Source organism: Urocitellus parryii, chromosome Y (genome assembly GCF_045843805.1).
Source record: "Urocitellus parryii isolate mUroPar1 chromosome Y, mUroPar1.hap1, whole genome shotgun sequence".
Lineage (NCBI taxonomy): Eukaryota > Metazoa > Chordata > Mammalia > Rodentia > Sciuridae > Urocitellus > Urocitellus parryii.
The window spans coordinates 24050165-24075002 of NC_135548.1; the positions used below are offsets into that span (position 1 = coordinate 24050165).

The following is a 24838-nucleotide window of genomic DNA, read 5'->3' on the forward strand; positions in this document are numbered from 1 at the left end:
GGTGACCAAACCAGGCACATATCTTGGTGCTTTGGGCTGTGGGTGAATTCAGGAATAAGGAGATGAGGGGACAGAGAAAAATGATGTGAAAGACGAGATTTCCAAGGAAGAAGAAATGTCCTCTCAAGAACAAATGTGGGCTCTTTACATATTTAATGAGCTAAGAAAATGTACTCAAGTAAAATATTCTCAAGTCACACTGAGAGGGAGACAGTTTCACGTTGGGAAGTTTTAGGTGACTAATTTAAGAGATGCCAGAAATGAAATACTGGAGGAAAAATTTGTAGGGTTATGGAGTCTGTTATAATTTTTTTTCAATTGTACTTGAACACAGTACCTTTATTTTACTTATTTATTTATTTTTACGTAGTGCTGAGAATCAAACCCTGGGCCTTGAACATGTTAGCAAGCACTCTACCACTGAGCCACAACCCCAGCCCAAGTCTCTTACAAATTTAACTGTGGTTTTAGGCCACTTTTGTGTGGATGATCCGCTCCGGTCTCATAATGAGGGAAGTTTTATTAAAGCTACAGGATTGTTTTTGGTGAAATACTTGCTTCCTTATTTACCCTGTGTAATTTCTTTTTCAATAACAAGATAATCTTCAACCATGATTGAAAACATCTGTTGATAGCTTTAGTTCTAAATTTTATTTTGATTCTGTGTTGTGATACATCATAACCCCTAAAATAGTATCTTAAGGAGGGTTTTTATGCAAAACTATTTTGTTAGATTTTAAAAGTTCCCAAATATGGGCTGGGGTTGTGGCTCAGCGGTAGAGCACTTGCCTAGCACTTGCACCATATAAAAATAAAATAAAATAAAGGTATTGTGTCCAACTACAACTAAAAAAATATATTTAAAAAAGTTCCCAAAATATATATACATATAATCACACCCAAAGATTCAAAAATTATACAAGGAAATAACTGTCAAATGTAAATGTCTCCTCGATCCTGCAAGCCCTGATATTTCTCTCACCAGGGCTCATTGCTAGGTACTGCTATCAATTGCTTTTGTGTGTCCTAAGAGGAAATGCTCTATATACATACAAACCTACATATATCATTTAAAAAGTTTTACCGAAGCAGGAGGGGAAAAAACTGACAATCTCTTCCCTAACTGATATGTGGGAGGTGACATTGGGATAATAGGAATCAAGAATAGGCTTCTTAAAACTAAAATTGAGAATAAAATACAGTTTGGAGTGAGAACATATTTTTGTCAGAACTTAGTTATTAAAAAAAGAAAACAAATCTAAAATTCTTGAAAATAAATTTCTCATTTGAAACAATATTTAGAATTGCAACCATGTGTTATTTCTTATAAGGAAGATAATAATCAAGTGTAGCTGGGGTCAGGAATTAGACCCTCCCCCCTCCAAATTCCACATTGTATGATAACTCAATGTAGTTTTTTTCTTCTTATATTTAATTTCACAGCTTTTTTTTTTTTTTTGATTGATTGGTTTATGTGATGCCTAGGGATGGAACCCGGAGCCTCATGGATGCTAGGCAAACACTCTACTGCTGATACATCATAACCCCTAAAATAGTATCTTAAGGAGGGTTTTTATGCAAAACTATTTTTGGATTTTATCATCTTTCCTCAGCATGTTAGTTAAAAATTCTTTACAAATTATTTTCTTTTGGGTGTGTCTATTTTCTCATCATTGTTATTGTTTTTTTTCTTTCATTGTTGATTCATCTAAGACTATCAGACAATTGTTATGTATAATGAATTGAGCTGTTCCCATCTGGATAGTGGTATATCACAAGGAGAGATATTAGAATTAGAATGAGCAATTATTTTGTGCATATTTTCAGGTTATGATGGCTTTTAATTTCCTTTACATTTTTGTAACTACAAGAATCCAAATGACAGATATAAACATAATGAATGATTAAAAAAAAAGAATTCCCCCACCTGGTGTATGGTACACACCTATAATCCCAGCTAGGCAGGGAGATCACAGGTTCAAGGCTAGCATTGGCAATTTACCAAGACCCTGTCTCAAAATAAAAAATAAAAAAGGCTGTGGATGTAGCTCAGTGGCAGAGTGCCCCTGGGTCCAAACCCCAGTACTGAGGAGGGGAGAGACTTTCTAATATAGGAATGTACCATCATTTATGCAAGCAATGCCTTCAGTGCCTTATTGATTGCAAAGGTGTTTACACTTTTTTCAAAGTACAATGCTAAAATGAGCACTCATACACTATATGTACACTGGCAAGCAAAATAGAATTTTTACTAGTGGAGTTGCCAAGTCAAAGGGTACAGTGCATTTTACATTTTCATAGAACTTACCAAGATGTCCTTTAAAACAGCTTCACCAATCTATCTTCCCACCAACAATGTCTGAAAGTGCCTTTTGACCACACCCTTGTTCACACTGAATATTATCTCAACTTTCTAGTTTTTGCCAATCTAATAGTTGAAGAAAGAAATCTCATTGTTTTGATCACCATTTCTTGAATTATAAATGATGTTTGTCCTGTTCCATTCTTTTCTCCTTCATCATTTACATTAATCTTTTCGTAAACTTCCTATTCATATTCTTAATCTACTTTGGTAATTAAATGACTCATTTTCTTCATACAGAGTGAAACCAGGGGTGCTTAACCCCTGAGCTATCACCCTGGGCTTACTTAAGTACTTATTTATGAAAACATTCCCTCTAAAAACTGGAACAAGACAGGGATGTCCTCTTTCACCACTTCTATTTATTTATTTTGAGACAGGATCTCACTAATTAGTGTCACTGAGGGTCTCTCTTAGTTGCTGAGGCTGGTTTTGAACTTGTAATCCTCCTACCTCAGGCCCCAAAGTTGCTGGATCACAGCTATGTGACACCATGCCTGGCTCTTCATATTAATTTGTAAGATCTTTAATATATTATTAAATAGTTCCCCAGGACTCTCATCAACGGAGAAACTGGGAGTTTGAGGCCAGCCTCAGCAAGCTGGTGAGACTGTCAGCAACTTAGCAAGATCCTGTCCCAAAATAAAACAAATAAATAAATAAGGCTGGAGATGTAGCACCCCGGGTTCCACCTCCAGTACCAAAAAAAAAAAAAAAAATTGCTATATGGGATACATTTCTTTTTTTCTCATTTTATCATTTGCCTATGATTTTGTTGAGTGATGTTGTATAAACATTAATCTTTTTCTTCTTTTTTTAATGCTCTTCTAGGGATCAAACCAAGGCCCAAGTGCATGATAAGCGAACACTCTACGAACTGAGCTGCATCCCTAGGCCAACATTAAAATTTTACGTTGTCAATTTTTGTGGGCCCTTATGTATGCTTTCTGAATTTTGTGTTATGTTTAAGTAAGGCCTTATCCACTATAAAATTATTATTTTTTTATTCCACTATACTTTCTTCTAGAACATTTTTATTTTTTGACACTCTGTAAATGGGCTTAAAATATGAGATCTGAAAAATAATAGTTTTTCAGATTACTTGCAAATTTGATCATAACTTAAAACTAGTCTGTGTCCCTATATTCAAAGATAAGGGTAATACACGATGTAAACACCATTGATTCACCTTTCTCTATTAACGTGGAGAACATATGTGCCCACTAAACTTATCTGATTACAAATTATGGCTGAAGGAATGTGGGAAGGGTTTTGTATATACAAGTCACCAGATGTTTTATAATGATTCTGTTAATATGAGCCTCAGGATTAGACTAGAACCAGTGTTCCAGGTCAAGACTGAGGTTCATTGACCAAGCTATGCTGGGAAGTTTGTGCAGCGCCTGCTGGCACAATACATAAATATCCAGATTTATTACTCTCTGTCTTCAGCACTGAATTTTCCCATAGATTTATGAAAGAGAAAACATGAAATTGAGATTTGTAAATATTTGAAGTTTACTTCTGAGATCTAAAAAGGCAGTAAGAAGGCTAGTAATAAATCCAAAATAGAGGTTGGGGAATGCATAGAGTTTGCAATTATAGGAATATAACTTAAGGAAGGAATCACAAACAATAAAATTTAATAATTTCACCTTTGGTTCATAAAACACCAAGCTCCAACTGACATAAATTATTAGCCTAAGGAAAAAATGGAGGTAAGTGAATATAGATTGTCACAAAGGAAATTTTTGGTAGATTTGGCAACTAGAGTTAGAATTTCTAATTCTTCTGACAGGATGATGCTCCTTGTAAGCTAGTAAAGGCCAAAAGCCTTAGAGAATTTTTACCAATATGCATAATGTTCACTAACCCTTTCTCTATCTATAACTAATGACATCTTGGAAACCCCTAAAAGTAATAATTTTGGCAGTTTGATCAGTTTTTCATTTTTCATTAGTCAGGAATCTAGTTCCTTCAAGAATCAGTTTTAAGTAGCTTTTATGTTGTGAGTCTGTCAGTTTGCAAGGCTAATATTAGAATTTATTTCAGAAAAGCAGTTGGATTAGTGATGAGACCATGGGCCTCAGGGTCAGACAGTTAATTTGTAAATTCCAATTTGTGATTTAGCATCTTGTAACCTTGGTAAATAATTTCTTTATGACTCAATTTCCTCATCTTTAAAATGGGACTATTAATAACATCTAGTGGCTGATCCCATCTCATACCAAATCCCACCACTGTCTTCTTTACTAACCAGCCAGAGTCCTTCCTAGCTGGTTCCAGGCCTTTCTAAGGTTTACAAAAATGCAACCTAATAGGCAGATCAATTGCAAAGCACTACTCTTTCCTTCGGATCAACATACCAGGACACACATTATGATGTGTGCACTGTAGTATGGGGATTGGATTCCAGCCTCTGCTGAGCACCTTCGTGCATCAAGACCCTTAGCGGGTTGTGTTAGTTCCTGAGCAGAGATTCCTTTATTCCTCAAAAAAGGTGGTCCCCATGTCTGGCCTAGGGATACTCATGACTAAGGTGAAATAAGATGAGATGAAGGGGAACGTTGGCCTGGGAGTTTCCTTCATAAAGAATAGGATAGGGATAAAAGCCTCATTATGATTCTCACTTTTGAATGCAATCAGGGTTGGCAAGATGCTCTAGGCCTTTGGTGTTGTTATGCAACCATCAAGGGAAGACCAAAAGATGACCTAGAGCCGTTACACCATTGTGTCACTGACCAATGTCAGAACTCTCCAGCTTCCGGACTTTCATGAGGAAAATCCACTATTTACTTAAGGGATGGTAAGTTGAGTTTTGACAAAGGACCAAATTATTGTTGCAGAATCAACCTTCTTTGTCAGGAGTACAGTAAGGATTAATGACTGCCATGATGATGGTGGTAATAATGTAATAATCATGATCACATTGAACTTGAGATTGAGATAAACCACCCTAATTTGAGTTTCTAGGTTTGTGTCTTGGGCAAATTACCTATTTTAGAACCTAATTTATTTTAAAAAAAGAGCTAATAATAATAAAGAGTTAATAGTAATAATACTCATAGGATAATTATAAACATCCAAAGGGATGGTATATGACAAGCATTTTATAAACTGTGACATGTGATACAACATTTAGTTGTCATTGTTGTAGTCTCTTAGCTGTCAGTTCCTAAGACAGGATAAAAATTGCTCTCAAATTAGAGATAAAAGCAATAATAAATGACTGAGTCTGATTTTAGACAAGGATATTAAGTAATAAGAATAAAAAATAATGTTCAATCTGTTTTAGCCATAAACTGCTCTCATCTTCATACCTGGGAACCTAGAAAAGAGGCAATAAAAATTAACTTATCTAGAGTAGAAAAGATGAGTTATACCCCACCACCCAAATCTCAATGCACTATTAAAGAAGCCTTCGCAATGAGAATGAAACATTTTAAACTGGAAGCTAACCCAACAGAGAAAAGATCATAAACATGGAAGCCAGGTAATTCAGAGGGAATGAGATATTTCATAGGCTGTTCAGCCTCAGAAAGGATCCAGAAAAGGAGGTAAATTATTGTTTACATTTCCTTTTTAGTATTCTGTGGCTCCTCCTTTGATGGGAACTTCCAATGGAGACAAGTTTTATGTCCCAAGCAAAAAGGACTAAGATTTGCTTAGGCCTCAGTCAATAAACGGTGTTATTTAATGGGTCTGCTGATTCTTGACAGCATTCCCCCAACTTGCCAGGGTTTGAGCCCAGGGGCACTTAATCACTGAGCCACATCCTACCCTTTTTTATTATTTTGAGACAGAGCCTCACTAAGTTGCTTAGGGTCTCACTAAGTTGCTGAGACTGGCTCTAAACTTGCTATCCTCCTTCCTCAGCCTCCCAAATTGCTGGAATTATAGATGTGTACCACCAATGCCTGGCTTGACAGCATTCTCCGCACTCCCCTGCCCCCTCCCCGGCATTTTCCTCTGTTTATTTCAAGAGAACAAAGAATTAACCCCCAAATTCTGTATAAAAATATGTCATTAGAGTTGTGGTGACCCTCATGCCAGACCCCTTCCCATGCTTGAGTCCAGAGTCCCTCTCATTTGTCAAAAACTAGGAGAAGTCCAAAACCCCAAATTCTTTAGGAAAAATTATTATGAAAAATCAGGAAGAACTTCCTGGGCCTCCCTTCCTCCCTGCCCCCAACCCAGGAACTTGGGTGGAATCGCTGTGGTCCTGGCCATGGTGAGAGGTGGGGCAGGCAGTGTGGGCAGGTTTCTGTTTGGCAACCAGTGGGGCTGTGGGTAAAGCTAGATAGGAGCTGAGGGGCTCCAGGAGGGGAAGAGACCTCTGGCCCGGCTACTCAAAACAGTTTATAAAAATTGGGGCCAGAGAGTAGAAGAGAAAGGAGTCATCAGTATCAAAAACTAAATAGAGGAAAGATTTTTTTTTCCTTCTCTAAAAAGCAAAAAACTACAAAGAGCCCAGGTCCTGAGCTCTCTAAGACTTGGGTCCTCCACTGCCCTCCCTCCCCCACAACCTGGCAGGAGTGAGTATGGGGAGTGGGGAAAGGTAGATTCCTTAAAAAGCCACCACTGACAGGAAGGCTCTTGTCTTCTGTCCCTTTCCTCTGCCTCCTGCAGCTGCTCAGGAGAGGGCTAGTAAGGAACAGGGAGGTGCCCACAAGCATAGCTTCTTCCCCATTAGGACTTTGGTGGTATAGAGGTAGAAGAAATCACAAATGATAACTGTCTGGACCAGGCCAGGCATGAGGCCATGAGATCCAAAAAGCCCTCCAAGTGGTAGCACTAGATCCAGTTGAAGAGATAGAGGGTGCAGTAGACACCCAGAGCCAACAGGGAGTGATGGTCTCCACCTGGCCACTCTTGCTCACCATGCACAGCTGCAGCAAGAGGGCCACAGGTAGATGGAAAAGGTACAGAGTATCTCCAGAGGGGTGAAGTCGTGGTTTGACCAGGAATGCCAGGAAAGCCATGGGAACAAAGAACTCCACCCGGAATGCATCTTGGTTCCCATCACAAGTGGCTTTGAACTTGCTGTAAATCATCCAGACGGTGGAGAAAGAGCTGGCAATGGAGACCACCTTCATGCACGTGTTGTAAACTGACATGTAGTTGGTGAAGAAGTCCAGGAACTGGGCAGTGAACACCACAGCAAACAGGACCTGGCTCTTCCCTGAAATCCTGGGTGGACAAACGGGACTTCCAGATTTTAAGGAGTAGCAAGATGATGTCTAGCAGGTGAGAAAGGTCTCCCAGAAATCAGAAGAGATTCATAGCCTCGGAGGAGAGGTGACCCTCGCAGGGCTGAGATGGAGGGAGGCAGGCTGGTGGGTGGGCTGCCTCCTGGGGCTGCTGTTCAGTGGGGGTGATGGGCAGAGGGGCAGGAGTAGCAACCCCTGGTGGACTCCACTCCAGGGAGGGAACTCAATGAGAGGGAGCCAAGGCTGGAGATGGTGGCTGAGATAGGCTTGACAACATTCTATACACACACCACAAAATACAATGGAGACGTGTAATTATTATATATCTGGTATTTTGTATCTGGTTTTATTTATCTGGTATTTCGCCTCTTGAAACTCCACACGAAGGCATTAATAAATTTGTTAGCCAAGAATGATTAAGAAAATGTCACCATCTCTGGTTTGGTATGAATTTTTGTCTTGTCATCCTGGTTCCAAGTAATTCAGTAAGTTTGTGTCTCAAAATGCCTCAAATCCCACATGGATTTGGTTATTTCCTTGTAACACAGTAGAACTGTGAATTACTGTGAAATATCTAACTAACATTACTAAATATTCGTATTTTGAAAGATAAACTTCATAAATTGAGAAGTTTGGTTTTAATTCTGTTCTGGTTTGCACAGTTGGGGGCTTATGTAAATCCAAGGGGTGAAATCATGTAAATTACAGATCATGTGACAGAGAACACACATCTCAGAATTTCCTGAAAACTTGATTAATCTTGATTGGATAAAAATTTATTTATGACCAGCTTTTTGTGATTAAAAAAAAAAAAACCCTCTGGGTAAGATATCAGATAATCTTTGCCCATTAATCAAAAAGTTATTTTATCATTAATTCCTGAGCTATATTTCTGTCCCCACTTTTTAATCATTTAATGCCTGTTTCAATGTAGGCATTATAAGTAGACAGATTCAAGTGCTTTTAACAAGTTAAATATTTAATTCTAAGGAGACTACCTACTTGCTCATCTAACTGTGTTAATAAACTGTTAGTATCCATGTGAGCTAAAGATATCTCAATTTGCAATGTCTGAAATGAGAGATTCATGCTTCTCTTTAAAGCAGCAGTCCAGAGAGAGATGGCAGCCCTGTACTAGGAGGTAGCTGTGAAGTCCTCAACCTGTGACTGACTCCCTCTAATGGGTCCAAAGTAGTTGCCACAGTTCTCCACAGCTCACAGCCAGGAGTATGACCTAGTTATTTTAAAAGCAAGACACATATGTAGCTCCTTTTACTTCTCCAAGCATCCCATTGGCTAGAATGTAGTCTCACCCAGGTAGAAAGGAGCTAAGTAAATGTGGAGCTGGGAACTCAGCAGTGTGACTGATTCTATTATTGTAGAAGAAGGAAGAATGTATACTGAAAAGTAACAGAAGTCTGATACATTAGGTATACTACAATGGAGCTTTAACTTGCATATACATTATCTGGAGACCTTGCAGCAATGCAGATTCTGTAGGTCTTGTGTTGGGCTGAGATACTGCATTTATAACAAGCTTCCAGATGATGCTAATGCTGCTGGTCTGTGGACCACATTAGGAATAGCAAGAAACTAGAAGACCCCCTTGATTACAAGAAACATTTATTTAGACCACCTTAATGAACCTTTTTCTATTCAGGAGGCTGTGAATAAATAAAACAAACTCTCAACTCCATCTTAACCATTGATTCTCTACTTATTTTTTTTTTTACAAATACTCCACTCTTTTTTCATACTGAATCAGAAAATCCTCTACATATTCTCCAGTTCAAAATGTAACAGAAATATTGTTCCTTCAGTTAGACAGGGGACTTCTCCCACCAAGTTCTTTGAGTTTATGAGTCGTTCACCAGGTTGTAAATGAGATAAGCTTTGATTCAATTGGTAATCACACAGCATGAGCAACCTGACCTGGCTTCCCTAAGCAAGAAGCATTGGGGTTGTGGCTCAGTGGTGGAGAGCTTGTCTAGTATGCATGAGGCACTAGGTTCCATCCTCAGCACCACATACAAATAAATAAATAAAAATAAAAAAAGGTATTGTATCCATCTACAAAAAAAAAGAGAAAGAAACAGTGGGAATGAAAGCTTAAGTCACAGGGAAAGCTGTACAGAAAACCACATATGGTGCCTCTGCATCTGATGGCAAAGCATAGTAAATTAATGCTTTTTGGATAAGGAACAGAAACAGCAAGGAGTAAATGTGCATGATATGATACACACAATTAATGCAATTACTAAATTCAACTGTTTTTCACTTATAGAACTATGATATACATATTGTTTATGCTGAAAAGCATAGGAAATAGTACAGAAATAAATTCATGCATAGTCAAATTTGGGGAAAATGGATACCCACATGTACAACAATGCAGTTGGACCCCTGAGCATGTCCCGTACACAAAAATGAACTCAAAATGGATTAAACTTAAACATAAGGCCTGAAATTGAAATTCCTAGAAGAAGATGGGAGTGGGGGAAGCCTCATGACATTGGTCTTGGCAATGATTTCATGGATATGACACAAAAGAATGGGATAAAATATTTGCAAACCGTATACCTGATGTGGAGTAAAGATTTTAAAATTTATAAGCACATAAAGTTCAATAACAATAACAACAAAACCCCCAAAACTAATAACCTGATTAGAAAATGGGCTAAAGACTTGAAGAAACATTTTTCAACTGAACAACAGATATATGAAAAAAATGTTCATCATTACTAATAACCACAGAAATGTAAATCAAAATCACAGTGAGATTTCACCTCACTTATTAAGATGGTTAGTGTTAAAATTTTTTTGGGGGGCAAGGATGTAGAGAAATTAAACTCTTGCACACTGCTGGTGTGCAGGAAGCCACCCATGAAATATATGTGGACGTTTTCAACATTGAAGCCACTGAGGGGAAAGATCTGGCATTTGGGAGCTTAGAGCGGCAATCCGCTATCAAGATGGCCCCATATGCTTGAACGCCTTGTCAGCTCTGCCCAGGAAGGTCCCATACAGCACCAGAGATGAACTGAGCAGCCTACCTGCCCCCACCTCTGTCTTGTGTGTGTGAAGGCCTTTCCATCGAATCCCTTTGATCTATTCTGATATAAATAAACCAGGTCCAGGCTCCTTTCTTCGTTAGAAGTTGCACTCTTCTGGTCAGCTTGGCCCATCGCTGCCCAGGCTCTGAAACTTTATTTCTGTGTCCTGTGGTTATTTCGTATACTATTTTCTCTTTTATTTCTCAGCCAGCCCATCCCTCTGGAGGGGAACCCTTGCCCTCACTCACAGAGGCTGTGAGAGAGACCAGTGGGGATACAAAATGGTGCAGCCACTACAGAAAGTACAGAGACTCCTCAAAAATTAAAAATAAAACTACCATAAGATCCCACAATCCCACTACTGCATATGTAGCCAAAGAAATTGATATTAGGATTTTGAAGAGATAATAGCCCTTTCATGTTCATTGCAGGACTATTCACAATAGCTAAGATATGGAAACAAGTTCAACATCATCAACATCAGGATGGATAAGGAAAGGGTAGCATGTATGTACAATGGAATACCACTCAGCCTTACCAAAGAAGGAAATTCTGTAATGTGTGAAAACATGGGTGGACCTCAAGAACATGTGAAATAAGCCATATAGGAAAAAACAAGTACTGTATGACTTCATTTATTTGAGATCTCAAACAGTCAAATTCAGAAAACCAAAGTCTAGAATTATCACCGGGGACTGAGGACATGGCATAATATGTAGTAATATGAATTAGCTCTAGAGATTGGCTATACAACATGATACCAATGGTCAATAATATTGTATTACACACTTAAAATTTAAGAGGGTAAAACTCCTATTTAGTGTTCTTAAGACTATAAAATTAAAATTAATTAACTAAAATTTTAAAGTGCCAGATATGGTGGCATATATCTGTAATCCCAGCAACTCCAGAGGCTGAGGCAGGAGGATCACAAGTTGAAAGCCAGACTCAGTAACTTAGAAAGAACCTGTCTCCAAATTAAAAAATAAAAAGGGTGGGGATGTAGTTCAGGGGTAGAGCACCCTTGGATTTAAACCCCAATACCTCAAGGGTGGGAGTGGGGAATTATAAAGAAAGAAACTCATAATATTAGTTATAGTTAACTCACTTTTTTTCAAATTAACTATAAAATGCAGGTAAGATAAGGAGTACCAGGCTGTTTTTATACATGAGTAATTCAAGTAGAAAAGCACCATTCATAGAACTAACCATGCTTTGTTCTTGAACCGCAATGTGCTCTTCCACTTTAACACCACTGTAGGACAAGCTTTAAACTTAACCACAGCCCACTTAAATTTGTGCAGTCTGATTCTTTCCTGATTCTCAGAGCATGCAGCCTCCACTCACACTCATTCTGGCTTCTGGAGAACTCCCATCTCCATGGAAATTCTCCTTTTTATTTTTTTGGGTTCTGTCTGTCTTTCCTGTGCTCTCTGAGAAGGAAGTATATACATTTTCAGATGCAGCTGTTTTTAATTAACCCCTTCAGCTGTGCTCCAGATGAATGATTCAATGTGACTAGGCAAACCAATGATTTCTAAGGATTCATACATATACAACATACCAAAGTGTTTAATAAAGTTAACCATCGTATACCAGCAGTGCAAGATGAAACCGATGCCTCCGTTGTGCTCATAAAATCCAATTCAGGTGACACCAAGTCAGAATTACTTTGACAAGCTGAGGCCTCACAATGGGAAATTAGGGTTCTGACGGACATTTTTCCTCTTTTGGATGGGTGTCAGGTAAGGACTGAACAAGACAGGAATCTGTCCCTTAGGACCACTGTGGGGCATGTGGAAAGGGCATCTCTTATATGTGGCTGTGCTATGAAACTGAAAGACACAAAATGTTGGGTGAAGGATGGGCAGCTAAACCCAGGACATCTATCAGAAGGCCAAGTTGAACACAGGAGTCAAGCTATGGAAGTCAGAGCTGGGGGCCAGGAAGCAAAGAATGCCAAAGAACATAGAGTGGAAATTAACCAGAAGCAGCCAGAAGAAAGTCCATGAATAAAGACAGAACTTGTCCGCACTTCCTCCTCTGCCCCAGCTATTTTTAAAGTTGCTTTTGTTAACTTGGAAAGCTATGAAGGATTGATGGAAAGGGCATAGGAGAACGGGGAGGATCAAAATCAGTCTCTCTGAAGCCAAAAGGCAATGTAATACCAGGTCAGGCCGAGGTGCTACTTTATTTGCACAGATGGGTCTGTTTCCATTGGTCCTAGGTTCACCTGGCCCAGGTCTATGAATTGCTCTTTGTTTATTCTGCGATTATTGAGTAGATGTGAGTAGTGCAAATATGAAGTAGATAAACTATCTGACCTCAAAGACCTTATCCTCTTGTTGGGTTTAGAAAGAAGTCTTTATAATGCAAGGCAAAACATCCATTTCAAACACTGAGTAGGGCAGTTGAGAACCACAGATGAGTAAGCCAAGGACCCTGCCCTCCAGAGACCACATGAACAAAAACAAGAGATCACAAGACAACACTGCTGTGAAAGCAGTTTCACAAAGTGTAAGGGGCAGAGAGGAGAGAAGTCAGTTCTTCCAGGATCGATGGCAGAGGATGGGTAGGAAGGGTGGTCAGGAAATGTTCAAAAGAAGGTTAACATGAAAACTATACTGAAAGATGAATAGGAAATTGTCACTCTGACAGCAGTAAGAAAAGCATTCACAGAGTCACACTGCAATGTGAGGGCAGGGGTGTGGAGTCCTGTTAAGCTTGAGGGTGAGACAGCAGGGATGAATGAATGTATAGGTAAGACACTAGAAGGAGACGGGAACTCCATTGAAGGACTGCTAATTGGGTAGGATTCTTGGCCAAAACCAATTTGTATCAATCCCTACAACCAACTCAGTTTTCCTTTGGATTTCTAAGAAATACATATTATATTAAACACCCCTTTTAGATGAAAACAGTGGAGCACACTTGTAATCCCAGCAGCTCAGGAGACTGAGGCAGGAGGACCAAAATTCAAAGCCAGCCTCAGAAACTTAGCAAGGCCTTAGGTAACTTAGCGAGATCCTGTCTCAAAATAAAAAAAAAAAAAAAAATAAAAAGGATTGGGAATGGGGTTCAGTGGTTAAATGCCTCTGGGTTCACCCCTGAGGCAAACAAACAAACCAAAACACAGTAAAAAAAAATAAAAACAAACACATTTTATGCAAGATTCTATTATAGCATGGGTGAGGCCAATAGCGCACAGGACAGCTAGGAGTGCTAAGAGCAGCTCTGGGATTACTTTCCTTCTATTTAGTATCTTGATGAGAAGAGGACATATGCTTTTCCTGAGAGGCCAGCAAAAGTACCAGATGGGAATCTAATTTCCCTCCTTGGATGCATGTCCATCACTAAACCAATGGCTCTGTCCAGGAAGACCTGAGTGCTCTGACAGGTAGGCCTAGTCATGGGCATGGAGTTGCCAAAACCCTGTAGAGGGGCAGGATGGATTTTGAACACTCTTACTTGCTGCCATTCAACTTGAGGGATCTTGGAGGACAGCCTTGATTGAGGATTTTAGGCCTGGTTGATGAAAGAGGGTCACCTTCTTCAGGGAAAAGCAACTTAAGGGCCTTGGGACCTGGATAAAGAGATCTTTAGAGAAATAGGTAAAAGAAAGAGGCTGGCCCCAAGGGACTCCACTGATTTCACAGACTTGTTTTGGGCTTCCTGGCTTTGTCTCTCCAAGAGGAAACCTCCTGTGTGAATAGCAAATGTTTTATGGATAACGTGCACACAGAGAATACAGTTAATCCTCCACAGGATTTTGCAAAGCTTGCCCATTTCTTAACCAGGTTCCAATCAAAATGTAAGTCACAGAATATCATTCTTCACTGGAGTCACCTTTAAATAAAGGAGTGTAGATCTTTACAAATATGTAAAGTGATACAAAGCAGACCTTTAGATTTGCTTTGAAAATACAGGACAGCATATGTGTCAAGCCAGGTGTGCTTTGTCAGCAGTCATAAAACTGGAAGCAGAGAAGTGCTTTAGTCCAACTTGCTTATATTTTCAGATGAGGGATGGCCTGATTTGACAAAGGCCACACAGTCATGCAGTGGTCAGGCTAGCACTAAAATTTGCATCTTTCTCTTATTCCTGATTGTATTTCATTACATCATTCTCCATCAGTTAAAGACTTCTCCGAGAAGGAAATTGTCCAACTACAAGATCCTTCTAACATGGACTTACATTTGTTCAAGAAGCCACATAGTGAAGGTTGGGGGTGATTAAACTAGGGTTAATCATGGATGCCTCTGATCACTGCTCGGAACACTTGAGAAAAAAAAATCAATCCAGATTAGTTTAGCCGATTAAACCAAACCTGTGCTTGATTTCATTGTTGTTGTTGTTGTTTGCTATTTTATGGTATTTGTTTCATTCATCCCAGATCCCTAAAACTCAGCCCGTTTTTGTAAATGATCCTGTAGGTCAAGGACCACTAGGATTGAATGTCGGTAGATGGAGAAACCCTCACTGCCATTGATAATCAAGAGGCCCGGTCGAAAGAACTAAATGTCTAACTCGGAAACTGTCACAGCAGTAAAAAGAAGGCAGGGAGAAATCCCACTAGGGGATGCAGATCAAATAAAACAGAAGAGTATTTTATTCAGGCCTATTAAAACAGACAATTAAAAGCAATACAGTTGTCCCTGCAGGGAAACCACGGAGCAGCTCCTCACTTACATATGCAGAACACGGTGCGCTTATGTGGCACCTTTCAGACAGGCCCTTCTGAGGCTCTTGCAGCACGCTTTCAGCATCACCAACTACATCAGGCTAAGTCAAAGTCAGGCATGAATGAGGGGACTATGTTCTCTGATGCCTGGGCCAAGCAAGAAAGTTTCAAATTTGAGGAATGAGTTAAAGTGTCCAAACAATTATTTTTGCAGTCTTAACATGACTAAGAGAATTCCTAGGAGAATAGTCCTCTAACAGATATTGCTCTAAAAAGTACAGTAAGACTCATGGTATTGAAAGACAGAGCCAGCTGAAGGGGGCTACCATTGAGCTTTCAGTTAGTGTTTAGGAGGGAAAGGCATTAATCACCACCACTATGCTAGTCATTCAACAAATGCTCCTTGGATATCTACCATGTGCCCGACTCATCCTAGGCTCAGGATACAGCAAGGCATGATAGAGGAATCAGTCCTCTTGTCAAACCTATTTTCTAGTGGGAATGTCTAAACTCCCCTTATTTGTTTTGTTGCTTTCCTTGCCAGGAGAACTCTTGTACTTGAGCAAAAGGAGACTCTGTGCTGGGTCCCATATTTCCCAACCTACATACAAATAAACATATTCCAGGGCACAGGGGTGTGTCTAGAGATATAGCATAAGGGTAAAGTGCTTGCATGAGGCTCTGGGTTAAATCCCTAGAACCATCCCCCTACACACACACACACACACACACACACACACACACACACACTAACAACAAAATGAACTCAGGGTGCTTTTGTTACTGAGAACCTGGCTTCCAGCACTGACTCTGCCTGACTTAAATCATAAATAACCCCACCTCCTGGGGGCTAATACCTTTCAGGCTCAGGAACATCCTTGTCTCTTCCCCCGCTTTCTTTTTTTTCTTTCAGTATTATGCCTTGAACTTACAGTGCTCTTTCACTGTAGGTTAACCCTAAAACCTTTCTGTTTATATTTTGTACTGAGTCTCACTACATCGCCAAGGCTGGACTTGAACTTGCAATCCTCTTGTGTTAGCCTCCTGAGTTGTTGGGACTACAGGCATGCACCACTGTGCCTGGCTCCCACATCTCTTTCCCTATGAATTCAAACTAAAAGGTGACTGGGTCCAAATATCATAAGGGTTTAAGGGTTGTACCACTGTAGCTTCAGAAAAGGGTTCTACTCCAGAAGAAGGGAAAGAATTGAGAGATAAAAATGCTTAAGAGAAAAGGCAAATTAATTGCCAAACCCTTTAGAGACAGCCTGGATTCAGCAGATTGTTGCATAGGAAATATCCTTTCCTATTAATGCCAAGCATCTCAACACTGGCTTTCCAATGAATTCAACTTCATGTTACCACAAAGTTCTGGAGATAACCACAAATGTACCACAATATTTGCAGCACTTGCACATGATGACATTTGAAGACAGTTTTGTAAAATTAAATAATTTCTACTATTCTCACATTGTATACCAATAGGCCTAAATATTACATGTCAAAAGCTATTCAAGCTAAAATTCAAAATAATTTTATATTTAGAAAAATTATAAAAATAAAATTTAAACAAGTTTTCATTCTAAATTTAAAGAACAGTTTAAATTAAAGCATAAACTTAATGTTATAAGATTAATTTAAATTTTAAATATTTAGACATATGCTATATTCATCTCCTTTTGTCCTCTTGCCCCAGACCCTGCAAATAACAGGAATGAGCCTATTTCTTCCCCATACCCCTATGAATCTAATCTACATACTGATGGAAAGAATAAATAATGAATTAAAGTGTCTAAACAATTATTTTTGCAATCTTAATATGATTAGGAGAATTCCTAGGAAAATAGTCCTTTAACAGCCATTGCTCTAAAAAGTGGTATTTCGAAAGTGTTAAATGCACAGTGACCAAAACAGGGGAAATGTGAATAGCTAAAATAGATCTGTTGAAATAATTAAGAATTAACTACTCCAAGTCTACCCTGATAGTTCCACTTTAACTGACAATACCTTTTCTTAATGGCATTGAACTCCTCCTCTTTGAAGGTCTCACATCTTAACTTCCTGACTGAATTTCATTATATCCTTTATCTTCCAAATTCTTATCTTAAAGGCCATTCTTTTATTATTTGAAAGCAGTTTGTGGAATAGTTTTCCACTTCTTTTAAGCCTATACAGTATCATCTTCATTTTATATTCTCAATAACTAAAAGGTTAATCAACAAATGAATATGAAATATTGTTCTAGCAACATACTACATGGAGATATAGAACTTACCAGCACCATATTCTAAACAGAGACCTCTTTAGAAACATAAATTCAATCTCAATTTCACGGTTATCAAAAAATTTCCATTGTCACATAGATGTGCTGTAACAAGCTAGAGAGTGCAATTCACTAAAGACCATGTTAGTAAGGAAATCACAACAGCTGGTATTATTGAGAACATTAAGAATGCTTATTGGAAAAATAATACCCAGATCAACTTTGAAGACCATGAAACTGAATCTCACTAGGGCAGTTCTATTCCTTCTACTTAGCACTATCCAGAAATGAATGAATCAGAAATTTCTGCAAATGATTTATGATTTCCCCTTATATCTGGAAAGGGAATATAAATGAATAAAAAGATGAGCCCAAAAGGCCATATGGATAAGTGTGAACATGACAGATGAAAGGCAATTAAGAGAACAAACACCTTCATACTGATGAAGCCCTGACCTTATACACGTTTCTGAAGGAGACCAGATATGGCTCATTGTCTATTAAATGGTAACTATCTGTAATTCAAGAAATAGTACCTAAACAGTATAGTAAACAAACCAGATGGGTATGTGTCTAGTTCATGTGACACCATTTTATTGAGAACCACTCTCCTCTATTCATACTCACAGGGAGCTCTGGATTACTGGTCACAAATGACAGAGATGAACACTTGATCCAAATTAGGCTCATTTAATATTTTTTCACAGAAATCTGGAAATAGGAGTGGGATGGAGTGAATCTCAGGCTTTGCATGAGCCTCTTCTACCAGGTACCCAGTCAACCAGGTGCAGCTGACCTAGAGCAGCAAAGAGAGAGAGCAGAGCTGGAGACACAGAGCAACCATGACTGCATAAGTGCCTGGTGGCTCTCCAGGTTTTGCATTTGGTCCCTGATCAGGCCAGCTGCCTTTGAGTTCTTTGAGATACTCCCACATCCTCCCAATAAATTCCCTTTATTACCTAAGCTGTTAGTTTCTCTTACTTCCAATCAAAACAACTTAGTTAAGAAATGGGAAGTACACAGGCTCTAAACACATCTGTAATGTGCTTGGAACCTTCGTGTGATACAGGCCCTCGTCCCCAGTGAACTCTTTGGTGAACATGAGAGGGAAACTACAGGCAGGCTCCAGAAACAGCTACACTTGAAATTAATTGTGAGGTCATTTTACTTTCAGATCTACAATTGAAGAACAATAAAGTTTAAGAGAGAAATTTGTATATATCTAATGAATTCCTATAAAACCTAGGGGACTTTAATACACACACGAGGTGGGGGTGGGGAATGGATGGGATGGGATAGGTAAGGAATTAGTCACAAGAAAAATATACATCCAAAATTTAACCTTTTCAACTGCTTCGACTGGCAATGTTTCTTGTATTTTTCATGCAGTATCTTGCTCTAAGTTAGATGTGAATTCACTCACAAGAGAGTTGGAGATGTGAATTCACTCACAAGAGAGTTGGAGATAACACTGTGAATATTAAATCAACCAGCAAGAGGTGGTAAGGTGGTGACACTAAGATAAGATCAGATGCAAACCCAGTGAACTCTTAAATAAAGAAACAAGTGAGCCCAACAGGGCAATAAATAACACCAAAGTGAAAGGCAATAAAAGAGAAGGAAAATAAGATATTCAAATGTAATGAAGCAAGACTTATAACAACTGGTGCCTGGAGTGCCATTTTTAAGTAACATAAGCTTCTGCAGCCACAATGATTAAAGGAATATATTTACCTGGTTATCTAAAAGTCACTGGAATAAACCTACATGACACATACCTTACTTTATTATGAGTTATTCTTCCTAGAACTAAAACAAAGACCAGAGAAGAAAAATAATGACCTGGAGGGCTTAAAATGGACCTTGTGCTTAGGTGGACATTGGGTAACAAGTTTCAGGGCCTTTCATGTACAGGGGAGTACTCCCTCCATCAAGAGAGTACTTAAAGAGGAGAATGAGCTTGAAGGTAAAGAGAAAACACACATAACTTAGATTTACTACATTCCACAATTAAGAGTCTCAATTCATCAACGAATTCTTAGTATACAATCAAGATTAAAATTAAATAGTCTAAGAGCATAAGTTTATCCATACAGAAAATGAATCCAGAATACTCGTGAAATTTGTGATGAAAATAAGAAATCTCTTATTTATGACAACTGATACAAGAATTTAGCAAGAATTGCTTATTAATATTCATAATGGTTAATGTCATAAATCCTTTGTGACTCTTTGTTGAAGACAACAGCAAAACAAACTGGGCTAGCTTGTGACCAAAGAAAGCTATGCTATAGGTGAAAAGACTCTCTAAAGTGCAGAAATATTAGGCAGGCAGGGGCCATCATTACTCACTGAATGCTAAAATATGCTGGACCTAAAAAAATATAACACTTGTTATGGTTGAGATTGACCTGAAATCAATACAGAAAACCCACAAATTTTTTGTTACACAAGTAAGAGATATAAACTTTTTTCAAAAAGTTCTAATACCAAGAATAATTATTTGATAGATATACTAATGAATGTTGTTTTTCAGGGCTGAGAAGAACCATCCATTAAGAAAATTCAATTCCACATACATTTATTGAGGCTGGGATTGTGGCTCAGTGGTAATGCGCTTGCCTAGCATGCATGAGGCACTGGGTTCAATGTTCAGCCCCACTTACAAATAAATAAATATAAAGGTCCATCAACAACTAAAAAAAAATATTAAAAACCCCATACGTTTATTGAGAGTCTACCTTGAACAAAACTATGTAATAGCTCAGATATTGCAAGTGGAGATATGAATCAGTATCTTTCTTCCCCTTGGGTAAATAACTTAACAATATGTATAAAGGGTTTTACAAATGTTTGTATGTTTAATACAATAATTCTACTTCTGGATAGATAATCTAAAGAAATAATCATGGATGGGGCTGTGACTCAGTGGTAGAACACTTGCCTAGCATGTGTGAGGCACTGGGTTTGATTCTCAGCACCACATAGAAATAAATGAGTAAAATAAAGGTCCATACATCTTAAAAAATATTAAAAAAAAAAAAACTAATCAGATGGCTTCACAGGTAAATTCTACAAATTAAAGAAAAAGTACTATTAATTCTTAATGAGCTCTTCCAAAAATTAGAAGAGGATAAAATATCTCCCAATTCATTCTGTAAGCCTGCTATTCCCTGATAGCAAAACCAGAAAAAGACATTACCAAAAAAGGAAACTAAATACCAATACTCTTATGAGACACAACATTTTTAAACAAAATAGTAGCAAATTGAGTCCAGGAATATATAAAAAGAATTATATACTATGATCAAATGGAATTTATAGCAGGAATGCAAGGTTGGTTTGATGTTTGAAAATAATGTAATATATCATGTCAGTAGAATAAAAAACAAAACTATATGATCATCTCATTATATGTCAAAATGCATTTTACAAATTTCAGCACCTTTTTTTTAGTTGTAGATGGACACAATGCCTTTATTTTATTTGTTTATTTTTATGTGGTGCTGGGGATTGAACCCAGGTGCTTCAAGCATGCTAGGCAAGCCACAACCCTGGTCCCCCCAGCACCTTTTCATGAAGAAAACATTCAACAAGCTGGGAAGAGGAGGGAACTTAATTAACCAATAATTATAATAAATACACATCTTACCTAACAGTGAAAGCCTGGATATTTTCTCATAAGGAAAAAGATAAGAATGCCCAATTTTGCCATTTCTACTCAATGTTGTACTAGAGGTTTTAGAGTACAACACAAGAAAGTTAAAAGTGTACAGATTGGAAAGAAAGAATGAAATTCATTTTTATTTACATAAGAAATTATCTTGAATACAAATATCCAAAAGAATCCACTAAAAAAATTATTAGAAATAGTAAAAGTGTTTAGTAAGGCTACAGGAAACAATACCAGTGTACAAAAATAAATCTTGGGGCTGGGGAGGTGGCTCAAGCAGTAGCACGCTCGCCTGGCATGCTTGCGGCCCGGGTTCGATCCTCAGCACCACATACAAACAAAAGATATTGTGTCTGCCGAGAACTAAAAAATAAATATTAAAATTTTTAAAAAAATTAAAAAAAAATAAAATAAATCTTATTTCTGTACACTTGCAATCAATAATCCTAAAGTGAAATAAAGACAAAAATCCATTTACATTAGCATCAAAAAGAATTTAATAACAAATTTAGCCAAGAAATTGTAAAACTCATACTCAGAAAGTCACACACACACACACAAACACACACACATACACACACAGCCTATGTCTATGTTCAGGGATTAGAAGACTTAATTTTTTTAAGATGACAATATTCTCCCAAAACAGATGTGCAGATTTAAAATAATACCCACAAGAATATCAGTTGGCTTCTTTGTATAAACTAACAAGCTGATCCTGAAATTCATAAGGAAATGCAAAAGATCCAGGATAGCCAAAACAATCTTGAAAAAGAAACATGTGGAAGGATTTTCACCTTTTTTAATCCTAGAGTAGGCACACTGTTTTTTATTTTAAGATTTACTACAAAGCAATATTAAAGACAGTAATACTTGCATAAGGATAAACATAAAAATCAATGGAATAGAATGGAGAGCCCCCAAATAAATTGATTAATTATAGACAAGAACAGGGAGAGTCTTTTCAAAAAATGATATGGGGCAACTAAATATTCATATGTAAAAGAATGAAGTTGATCCTCCTATCTTACAGTATGTGCAACAATGAACTCAAATGGATCAGAGAGCCACAAGATCCAAAACTATAAAAATCTTAGAAATGCTTCAAAAGACACTTATCAAGAATATGGTGCTGGGAAAAGTGGCTTAGGTGTAGAGCACATGTCTGGTCTGCCTCAGATCTGGACTTGATACTAGTACCCACCCCCTGCAAAAAAAAGTGAAATGGTAATACATGAAATGGGAAAATATTTCAAATCATATATTCAGTAGGGGGCTTACATGTATAATATATAAAGAACTTTTACAACTCAATAATTTTAAAAAGTTAATTTGCCAATTTTATTTTTTTTTATTTTTATTTTTTAAAGAGAGAGAGAGAGAGAGAGAGAGAGAGAGAGAGAGAGAGAGAGAATTTTTCAATATTTATTTGTTTTTTAGTTCTCGGCAGACACAACATCTTTATTTTATTTTTATGTGGTGTTGAGGATCGAACCCAGTGCCCCGCGCATGCCAGGCAAGCGTGCTACCGCTTGAGCCACATCCCCAGCCTAATTTACCAATTTAAAAATGGGAAAAGTAATTAAAAAGGTATTTCTCCAAAGGAGTCATAGAGATGAACAAGAAATAATCAGAGAACTCAGAAGTGAACAAATTTGTGTGTGTGTATAAAAATACATACACACACAAACATGTATGTGTGTGTATATATATGTATACACACACTGCAGCAATATTTACTTTATGACAAAGAAGGAAGCAATAGGGGAATATTTACATGAATTATAGTACATCCAAAAATATTGAAATATGACATAACCATTAAAAGATTTGTGGAAAGGCAGTCTAAGGAAATAATTAAGCCCAAAACCACTGGAGACAGCCTGCTTGTATGTGAATCTCAGTTCTACCCGTTGCCAGATCCATGCCCTTGGGCAAATTACTTTACTTGTCTAAACTTTAGTTTCTTCATCTGTAGGGTTTTGCTAGGATTAAAGATAATTATCCATGTGAAGTGCTTAGCACGTGGCATAGCACATAATGAGTATTAAGTAAATGTTTGAGAAAAATGATCATGCTATCCTTTATTAAAATTTCGACATCTTTAAAATACAGTATCATGTAGAAACAGGATAAAAGTGTACATAAAAATTCAACAAAGTGGGCTGAGGATATAGCTCAGAGGTAGAGCACTTGCCTAGCATGTGTAAGGCACTGGGTTCGATTCTCAGCACCACATATAAATAAAATAAAGGTCCACTGACAACTAAAAAAAATATTTTTTAAAAAAATTCAACAAACTTTGATTGGATATGTGGATAGATAAATCACAGGATGCATAAATGGATATAGAGATATATAATTGAATAGCATTGAGTAGCATGAGCCACTACTCCTAGCCTAACATCATTCTTTTGCATGTGGATACCCAATTGCCCCAATACCATTCTTTCTGCAAAGACAATTCTTTCTCCCACTGAATTGTCTTGGCATTCTTGTAAAAAATCAATTCACCATAAATGTAAAGGCTTATTTATCAACTCTCAATCCTATTCTGTCTATATGAAATATTTCAATCTATTCATTTCTTTTAACCTATACATCTATCCTGATGCCAATGCTCATAGTCTTGAATACTGTAGTCTTTTTTTTCCTCAACAACTAAAAAATATATATACATATTAAAAATAAATAAGAGCAGTTTTGTAAAATACTGGCTCAGTTCCTGGACTATAAAAAACAACCAATTAACAAATTATTATTCTTACAGAAATTAATATGAAAAGTCTTTTGTTCTGAGACATGATCCTTTCATACGATTTCCAAACTGCAGATCTTGATTCATTGGTAAGGGGCAAAACAATTTTGACCACTTATTACATAGAATTAACATTTTTAAAAGCCAAAAATTTTAAAAAGAAGTAGAATACAATAGAGTTATATAAAGAAAAGGATTAGAGGTTGGAGTTGTGACTCAGCGGTAGAGCACTCACCTAGTACATTCGAGGCCCTGGGTTCAATCCTCAGCACCACATAAAAATAAATAATCAAAATAAAGGTATTGTGTCCAACTACAACTAAAAAATAAGTGTTTAAATTTTTTTAAAAAGGATTAAGTGAATAATGGTAAGAGCACATTATTGTACTATATCTTTAGCTTCACTTACATAAATACCTATGTGTCTATGGGTATTGATTGGATATAAAACATATTTCTTATTAGGGTCCACATTCAAAAGTTTGAAAGCATTTTAATAACATATGAATAGAGTTGTATTCATAACTTTAATTGGTCAGGAGCAATTTGTGTTTGTTATGATGCTATGTGTTTGTTATGATGCTTATTCAAAAATAAATATCTCTATCTCATATGCATTTAGGATTTTTAAATCAATAAATATCAAGCTTGCTTGGTGGTTTGGTGGAGGGAGAAAATTACTGAACTAATAATGAACTACCAAAATTGTTAAGAAATTATATTCTTCTATGCTACTTCTGCTCACTGTCATCCTTTTGTAAAATAAAAATCATTTTTTATTTGTACAATTTTTAATGGTGCATTATAGTTATACATAATAATGGGGTTCATTTTGAAG

At 37.4% G+C, this 24838-nt stretch overlaps 1 pseudogene; it reads right to left on the reverse strand.

The window, feature by feature from the left end:
* Window positions 1-6995: 6995 nt before the first annotated feature.
* On the reverse strand, window positions 6996-7645 carry LOC144250982 (ER lumen protein-retaining receptor 1 pseudogene; annotated as a pseudogene).
* Window positions 7646-24838: the final 17193 nt, after the last annotated feature.